Source organism: Nicotiana tomentosiformis, chromosome 2 (assembly GCF_000390325.3).
Source record: "Nicotiana tomentosiformis chromosome 2, ASM39032v3, whole genome shotgun sequence".
Lineage (NCBI taxonomy): Eukaryota > Viridiplantae > Streptophyta > Magnoliopsida > Solanales > Solanaceae > Nicotiana > Nicotiana tomentosiformis.
In genome coordinates, this window is record NC_090813.1 from 114,437,644 (window position 1) to 114,446,721 (window position 9,078).

The 9,078-nt window shown below is 35.5% G+C and overlaps 1 non-coding gene across 1 annotated transcript; it reads right to left on the reverse strand.

Annotated features, from left to right (window-relative positions):
• Window positions 1–8,553: 8,553 nt before the first annotated feature.
• On the reverse strand, window positions 8,554–8,660 carry LOC117279328 (small nucleolar RNA R71). Its single transcript, XR_004509742.1, has one exon. It is a non-coding gene; the product is annotated as a small nucleolar RNA R71 (small nucleolar RNA).
• Between the last annotated feature and the right edge of the window lie 418 nt (window positions 8,661–9,078).

Below are 9,078 nucleotides of genomic sequence, written 5' to 3' on the forward strand. Positions count from 1 at the left end.
AACTACTAGTACTTATTTTCATTTGTTTTTGTCCCTTTATCGCTTTAAAAGTTGAAATTTAAATTAAGACTTTTTTTTTTTGATAAGGTAAATTAAGACATTGTTTAAAATCATGTTATTGGATTAAGACGTAGTTAAATTATAGCTCATCCCAATTTATTTGTGATTAAGGACATAACTTACTGGTGTTGTGTTCTTCTTGAGTCAGTCTAGCGAATATATTTTAGTAAATCAAGTTGTAATCAATGTGTCACAAATAATTAGTGAGTTGGATTGAATGCTTGTTTTACAAGGTAGACTAACTTGTAAATTAAATAATTGTAGTTGGAGTATTGGAGTATTGAGTTACAGTTTTGTAATCGATACATTTGGCTCATTGTTCTTGTAAAGTTGTAGTTGAAAATCCTACGAGTAGGTCATGATTTTTGCACCTTTTGAGGCGGGTGATTTTTCACGTAAAAATTGATATGTTTACTTTACTGCTTATTTTACTTCACGTTTAAGGAGTAAGGGAAAGAACCAAGTTCTTTAGTAATGACTCGGCCGGTCGTTTTGAGTATTACAGCCTCGTTCCCCCGTTTACTGCTCAATTTATGCTTTACAATTGTTGTATGACTTGCCGGGGTAAGTGGTTCGGGTCCGGAAGGATTTCGGAGTGAAATGAGATACTTAGTCTCATAATTAAAAACTTAAGTTGGAAAAGTTGGTCGGATATTAACTTATGTGTAAACGACATCGGATTTGAATTCTGATGATTCCAGTAGCTCCGTATGGTGATTTTGGACTTGAGCGTGTCCGAAATTCTTTTTGGAGGTCCGTAGTGGAATTAGGCTTGAAATGGCAAAAGTTGAATTTCTGGAAAGTTTGACCGGGGGTTGAGTTTTTTATATCGAAGTCGGAACCCGATTCTGGAAATGGAATAGGTCTGTTATGTCATTTATGACTTGTGTGCAAAATTTGAGGTCAATCGGACTTGATTTGATAGGTTTCGACGTTGTTTATAGAATTTAAAATTTTCAAAGTTCACTAGGCTTGAATTGGAGTATGATTTGTGATTTTGACGTTGTTTGATGTAATTTAAGGTCTCGAGTAGGTCCGTATTATGTTATGGGACTTATTGGTATGTTCAAACGGGGTCCCGAGGGGCTCGGGCGTGTTTCGGATTGATTTCGGATCATTTTTCTTCATGTTGTTATTGTTGGTTGTTGTTGGTTCTGGAGTGACCGCACCTGCGGTTGAATTTGCGCAGGTGTGATGGTCGCAGAAGCGACAAAGCCCTCGCATAAGCGATGGGCGCATAAGCGGAAGGCAGGGCGCAAAAGTACGACCACCAATGCGGTTTGCGCGCCGCAGAAGCGACCACACTCGCAGGTGCGAACTTCGTCCGTATAAGCGAGGGTCGCAGATGCGACCTCTTGTCTTCATATGCGAAAGTCGCTGAACAGAAGCTTTAAATCGTGGGTTTTGGTTTCTTTCTTCATTCTCGGATTTTGGAGCTCGGTTTGGGCGATTTTAGAGAGGAAGTTTTCCATACAACCTGGGGTAAGTGTTCTTGACTCCCTTGTGATTATATTCCATGAATTAATCTTTATTTTCGGCGTTAGATTATTGATGTTTTGAGAGAAATCGGAGGAATTTTCTACAAATTCATAAAATGAGTTTTCGAGATTTGAACACCGATTCGGAGTCGGATTTGAGTGAAATTAGTATGGTTGAACTTGTAATTGGATGGGTTGTTGGATTTTGTGAGTTTCGTCAGATTCCGAGACGTTTTTTGGAGTGTAATTTCGGATTTTGTGAGAAAATATTAGTATTTTGATATGGAATTAATTCCTATAATTGTGTGAACTGAATCAAATTAATTGTGGCTAGATTCGAGCAGTTCAGAAGTTGATACACACATAATGGAATTTTTGGAGTATTATTTAGCTTGGTCGACATTGGATTCGTCTTGTTCGAGGTAAGTAACTCTTCCTATCTCGGAGCTGAGGGTATGGACCCTGAATATACGTGTTATGTGTTTGGTGTTGAGGTGACGCACATGCTAGGTGACGGGCGTGTGGGCGTGCACCGTGTGAGCTGTGACTCCATTATTTTTGTGGTACTGTGTAGTTACCTGAACTTATCTGAAATCATGAAATCTCTACGTACTAGAGTTATCAAAATATGATACATGCTATAAACTATGTTTAGACTACATGTTTATCCTGATGGGACCCACCAAGGTCATTTTTGTTGTTGAGTTATTTGTTTACATTGCAATGTCATACTCAGTCATATTTATTTATTTTATATCATATATCAGTCTCTGTTGTTATTTATTGATATATCATATCATCATTTTCGGGTTAGTTTCATGATATTGTGAGCCAGTGAGAGAGAAACTGGATAGATTGATGACTGAGTGAGGCAGAGGGCCTGATTGATTCTGACATTGATACTATAGCGCGTGAGTTGTCCGTGTGGATTATAGCGCTTGGGCTGAAAGAACCCCTCCGGAGTCTGCACACACCCCCAGTGAGCGCGGTTGATATTATTGAGGGATGGATCTTCCCTGGACATGGATCTTGTTCGAAATATTATATACCTGGAGATGGATCTTCTCCACGAGCTGGATTGGCCCTACTCAGTAGTGGGTGACTGATGGTCAGTTGATGTATATATTCCGGGATGGATCTTCCCTGGGCTGGATTGGCCACATACAGTAATGAGTGATTGAGCATGATGAGTTGAAAGTGTGAGACAATGAGATTGAGTATTCTGAGAGTGTGAATACATGAGTTCATTTCTGAGACACATTGCATTGACATGCACACATGACATACATGCATAGAGATGTATCTTCCTCATATTGTACGGTATCACGCCATTCATGACTTCTCACACTTGTTGACATATAGGCATAGTGATGCATTTGTTTTACACTAGCTATCTGCAAAGAAAAGGAAACATCTTAATTATTATTGAAAGGATTTTTGGGAAAAAATTCTGGTTTTAAACTTATTCATATTTTTGGCAAACTTCGGTAAACGATTTGGGTTTTCACTGATGTACTTGGAAGGCAGGACTATTTTTAGAAATCATGATTTTGTTGAGCATTTTATTTCTGAGTTACTTCTTGTATTACTTGCTTTACGTTGTTATGGACTGTTGTTGACTATTAGTGTTGGACTCGACCTTGGTACAAGCTCGTCACTACTTTCAACCCAAGGTTAGCTTTTTTTACTTATTAAGTACATGGGGTTGGTTGTACTCATACTACACTTCTGCACCTTACGTGCAGATGTTGCCTGCTGATGTTGATGTGTTCGTTGGGGGCTGGATCTGAAAATGTACTTGCGTTCCGGTTGTAGCTGCCTCTTGTTCATGGTAGCCTTAGATTCATAAAACTCTGTTTATGTACTTTTCAAACAGATGATGTATTTACTGCATACCAACTTTGTAAACTTTATTCTTAGAAGCTCGTGATTTGTACTACCAGTTCTTGGGAAAATGTATCAGTTTCACATATTTTCTTTTAATTAATTACCTTATTAATTTCATTGGAATTGGATAGTTGATAATTGGCTGACCTAGCGGGTTGGGTTAGGTGCCATCATGACAATTTGGATTTTGGGTCGTGACATCCACAAAGGCACTCAAACTAACATTTTGTACAAAAGTGAGGTCTCTCACACACGGATTACACCTAGAGAGATCTTGGAAGCAAAATGAGTGCTCCACCTGGAATTAATGAAGGACAATCAACTACCAGACCATGTTTAATGAAAAATATTACAGTTGGTGGAAAGCAAGAATGAAATATATCCTGACAGCTGAAAACTTGAACTATGGACTATAGTGAACCAAGGTCCATTAACTCCTACTAAACAAAATGCGCAAAATGAAATTGTTCCTAAGGACCCATCTAAATTTGTGGCAGCAGATTTCAGATTGATGGAGAAGAATGCAAAGGCTAAGAAAATCCTTATATGTGGACTTGGTCCTGATGAGTACAACAGAATATCAGCTTACTCCAATGCAAAGGAGATTTAGGATGCACTCCAAACTGCTCATGAAGGAACAAACCAAGTGAAGAGATAAAGGATAGAATTACTTATGAGAAACTATTAGCTATTCTCCATGAAGGAGTCTTAGCCCTAGGTTTACCATAATAACTAATGAACTGAAGTCACTTGGAAAGGTGTTCACCTCAGAATAGTTGGTTAGCAAAGTTATAAGGATCATTCCAACTTCATGGGAATCAAAAGTCACAGTTATTTAGGAAGCCAAGGAGATGGATAAGATCTTACTTGATGAGTTGGTTGGAAATTTAAAGACTCGTGAAATGAGAAAGATAGAACTGCATAAGGAAGAACCAAAGAGGGATACGGCCTTGGTCCTCAAGGCGTCAGAGGAAGATGAATTTGACAATGATGATCCCGACCTAGAAATATTTGCTAAGTTCAAAAAGTTCATGAATTTTTTTAAAAATGCATTTAAGAGAGAACAACGGTAAGCCTAAGTAGATCGACAAAGCTACTTATGATGGGTGCTACAAGTGTAGCAAGCTAGACTACATGTTCAAGGATTGCCCTGGAGGAAAGAACGAACTGAAAAGGAGAAACAAAAAAAATGAGAGAAAAGGTCCCAACAAAGGAAAAATCCTAGGTAAAGGATTCACTGAAGCAATAAAGCAGGCCTTTCTAGCCGCATATGAGGACAATGGAAGTGATAAAGAGAAAGAGAACGAGAATGAGGCCATAAGTCTCTATGCTGTAATTGATGGACATCAGACAGTGGAGACAAAACCTCCAGTACAACTTGGAATGCACATTTGAAGACCTCATCTATTTGATGGACATCACTATGATGAATAGAAGATGCGTATGGAAACGTTCTTTCAGGTTACTGACTTCGACCTATGGAAAATTGTCAGTTGTAGACCAATCATCCCTACCAAAATGGTGAAGGTAACAAATGTAACAAGAGAGAAGAGGAATATGATGATGAAAATCATCAGCTAACCCAGAAAAATGCTAAATCAAAAGACCTACTTTACAAAAGTTTGCCCAGAAATATTCTCTACAATGTGTTCTCTTGCATCTCTGACATGATATATGGAGGACCTTGGAAGCTTATTTTGGATATGAAAACATTAAAGTGACACTTATTGCAATTGAAAAAATCCAAATAGAAGAAGAAGTGATAGGGATGATGGTCATGAGTGATTCAGAGACTGAAGATGAAACAAATCAGATAAGTATCTCTAACTTGAAAGAAAACATTCATGCTATGTCTAAAAAATAACTAATGGCCATAATTGTGAACATGATGAGTGAAATGGACAAAATGAGTGATGGAAATGATCAATTAATAAGCAACATTTCATGTGTCAAACTTGATCTCAAAGAACTTGAATATGACAAAGATAATCTTGAAGGACAGGTCAAAGACCTTAAGAAACCAGGTTCTTGAACTCACTTCTAAAAGTGAGAAGTCACCTGATACACATGGTAAGGAAAAGATGAGTGATCTACAAGATAAGTTTGAAAAGGAACTAAAAAGGGCTAAAGATAATTTCTGTGATGTTGAATGTAGGAATAAAGTTCTGTAAGAAAATTTAGAAAAGGCTAATTATGAACTATCTAGGCTAAGCAAATAGCATAGATCCTCAGATACTTTGAACCGCTGAATGAAAATTGCAATACTAAAAAATTAGGAATTGGATATAGAAAATATGTTCCCAAATTTGATCCAAAATATGTAGGAATTTTTTATAACAAAATGTACACTCATTGTGGAAAGGTAGGACACTTTAGGGATACTTGCTCTGCCTTAATTCAAGCCCAGTTTAAGAACACATTTGGTCTTGCTAAAAATGTGAATAAGGAAGAGGAACCAAAAGCCAAACCTCTTGTCCAAACTAAATGGATTAAGGTTAACAAGAAAATAGCTATTAATCCTCCCCCTCCCCCCGGGCAATAAGAGATTTGATTCACCCTTTTCAAATAAAAGGGGACCCAAGCTTGTATGAGCTCCCGAGACTAACTTGTGATTTCTGGTGCAGGCTAAAGTGAGAGGAAATAATGTGTGATGACCCGATAGGTCATTTTGAGTTTTAACCTTTATTGGAGTACCATATTTCGAGACCTCGACTAGCTCTGTTTAGTAATCTGATGCATAAAAATTATTCATATATATTTCATAGCTGATAATATATTTCTTTCATAAAATAAATAAATATTATGCTCAAAACTCATATTTTCTAACAAGTATTGCAGGAAGAAGAATTACCATAGACGAAGACAAAATATGGAACTCTAGAGAAAAAAATAAAGGAATGAAGAAAAGGGGAGAAAATGCTCGATGCATCTGTGGAACATGGCAAAGAATCAAAAAAGAAAAAGAAGAAATGAAGCCAGGATTCATCTAGGCCTTAACTCAAGATCCATCTAGACTTACCATCCTATAAATATGCTAGCAAGGCTTAAGAGAAAAGATAAATATTAAGGAGTAGACATTGTTATCTTGGTCTCTCACTCTCTTTCATTAAATTCTCTTCTAGTCTTTTATTTTGCAAGTAAAAATAATACTCTTTCAAGAGTTCTTCTTTCTCGTCTTTGTAAAAATTAAATACTTCTTTATGGAGTAAGTTCTTTTTGTTGGGATAGTTGATGAAACTTGATAAATTATTATAATTTCAATTTCAATTTCATATGAGCTTGTCATGAATTTTTTTTATTTCAAACCTTTTATGTACTAGAATGATAGATTGTAGTTATTATCATCACATTCATCTATTTTATCACTTAATTATTCTTGTATAAATTTTGTAATTCTCATGAAGCAAAATTGATACATTATACAGTTATTTAATTAAATAGAGTGATAGTAATTTGTAACAATATGTTATTCCGAATCTTCAATCTTGCTTCTTTCAAATCTAATCCTCAAGGAGGAATTGACTCAAGCAAGGTGACTGATTCAAATGTCTTTATCTTATTTCTTTCAATTCTAATTCTCAAGAAGAAAATGACTCAATTAAGATTAATGACTCAGTGAAAATAATCTCAAGAGGTTTTCACTAATTTAGTACAATTTAGGCAAGAACATTATTTCAGTTTTAACTGTCACTAGATATCAATTAATTAATATCTATAACCTCACGAAGTGATATTAATCGATTTTGTTAGAGTGAGTAAATATAATTGTATTCGCAATAAGCAATTATTTTTGGCGAAATATATGTGAAACTGAAATAGTTTTATAATAACATTATCAAGTGAATTTAATGATTCCCAACTCTTTTTAAATATAAATCTTTCGGAAGTTGTTTGATATTGTTTAAGTAAATTTATAACTCTAAAATCCTACTCTCCTTTATAGTAGCTAAAATACCATAAATCTGTAGCATAGATCTTTCAATTTCTGTGGAACGATATCATAAACTATACTATATTTTGACAATGTACGAGCCTTGTTTTTCTATATGCCAGAAGCTCGTCAAATTTTTGGCGCCGTTGCTGGGGATTGGCATACATCTACTTCAGATTAGATATTTTGTTACTAATTTGAGCACTTAATATTACTATTCATATCTTTTATTTTTATTATTGTTATTAGTATCAACTAAACACTATAGCTATTATTGTTACACGTATTGACGTTCAATAGAAGTATTATACAAGTTTTTATCATTGTGAGTATGTTCATCACTATATCGTACTATTGTCAACTATATTCATAACCATTTCAACTTTTTGTACCACCACTACTGTTATACCATTATAAATATCAATAGTATTATAGTACTTATATTACTTCTTTTCATTATTAGTAGTGATTTACTATTTACAATTGCCGCTATTTTCTTTTGCAAACTATTTTTTATAATTAATTGTAAATAATACCATTTTCTTTGTCACCAACTACTAGTACCACTTGGGGAGCTAATTTTAATTTTCTTTATATTACATTATTTTTGATAGTTTATGACCCGCTCTTCTACAAAAGAGTTACTCAATTACGATCCTGAAGTTGAAAGATTTTTTCAGTTGCGCAGGAAAAAACAAATATCATCTTCTCAAGGCATAGCTTGTGAAGAAATGGAGAACCAGGAAGTAGAGAATATCAACCCACTGGACAGCCTACCACCAGTCCATGTAGAAGATTAGTTTGACGAAATTGCGCCAAGACCAGCAAATAGAATCCTAAGGGATTATGTTAGACCTGACTGCTTCAACTGTGAATCTAGTGTTAGAAAACCCCCTGTGGCAGCTAACAACTTTGAAATTAGGACCGGTCTGATTCAAACAATTCAACTATCATGTATCTTCACTGGAGATTCAAGTGAAGATCCACACAGTCATTTAATTGATTTCTTGGAACTTGTTAAAACTGCTAAGTATAATGAAGTACCTCCTGATGCAATCGAGTTAAGGCTATTTCCTTTTTCTTTAAAAGGATACGCCAAAACTTGGTTGCGAAGCTTGCCTCAAGGATCCATAACCACATGGGGACCAGATGGCTCAAAATTTTTTGAATAAATATTTTTTCCCTGCTAAAACCACAACGTTAAGACATGATATATCTAATTTCTTGCATACAGACACTGAGTCTGTTTATCAAACTTGGGAAAGATTAAAAGAAATGCTAAAAAAATATCCACATCATGACATTCCTGAACATATGCAGTTATACATTTTCTATCACGGGTTAAAACCCTCTTCTAAAAATGTGATTGATGCAGCTGCAGGAGGTTCCTTAATGGGAAAGATCACAGAAGAAGCATTATAGTTGTTGAATGAAATTTCTGAGAATGCCATCCAATAACCATCTGAGCGTGTGATTATCAACAAGACCGCAACGGTAAATCAGGTAGATGCTTTAAATACACTAACGCAACAGATTGTTTCTTTGGCACAAAAATTTGAATCTTTTCAGGTGAATACTCTAAAATCAAGTCAGTTTGAGACTTGTGACATGTGTGGAGGGAACTATTTGAACCATGAATGCCAAGCAATCAATCAAAATGATGAACAAGTCAATGTCATCGGTTACAAGCAGTACCCTTTTAGAAGTCCAATGACACAGAAA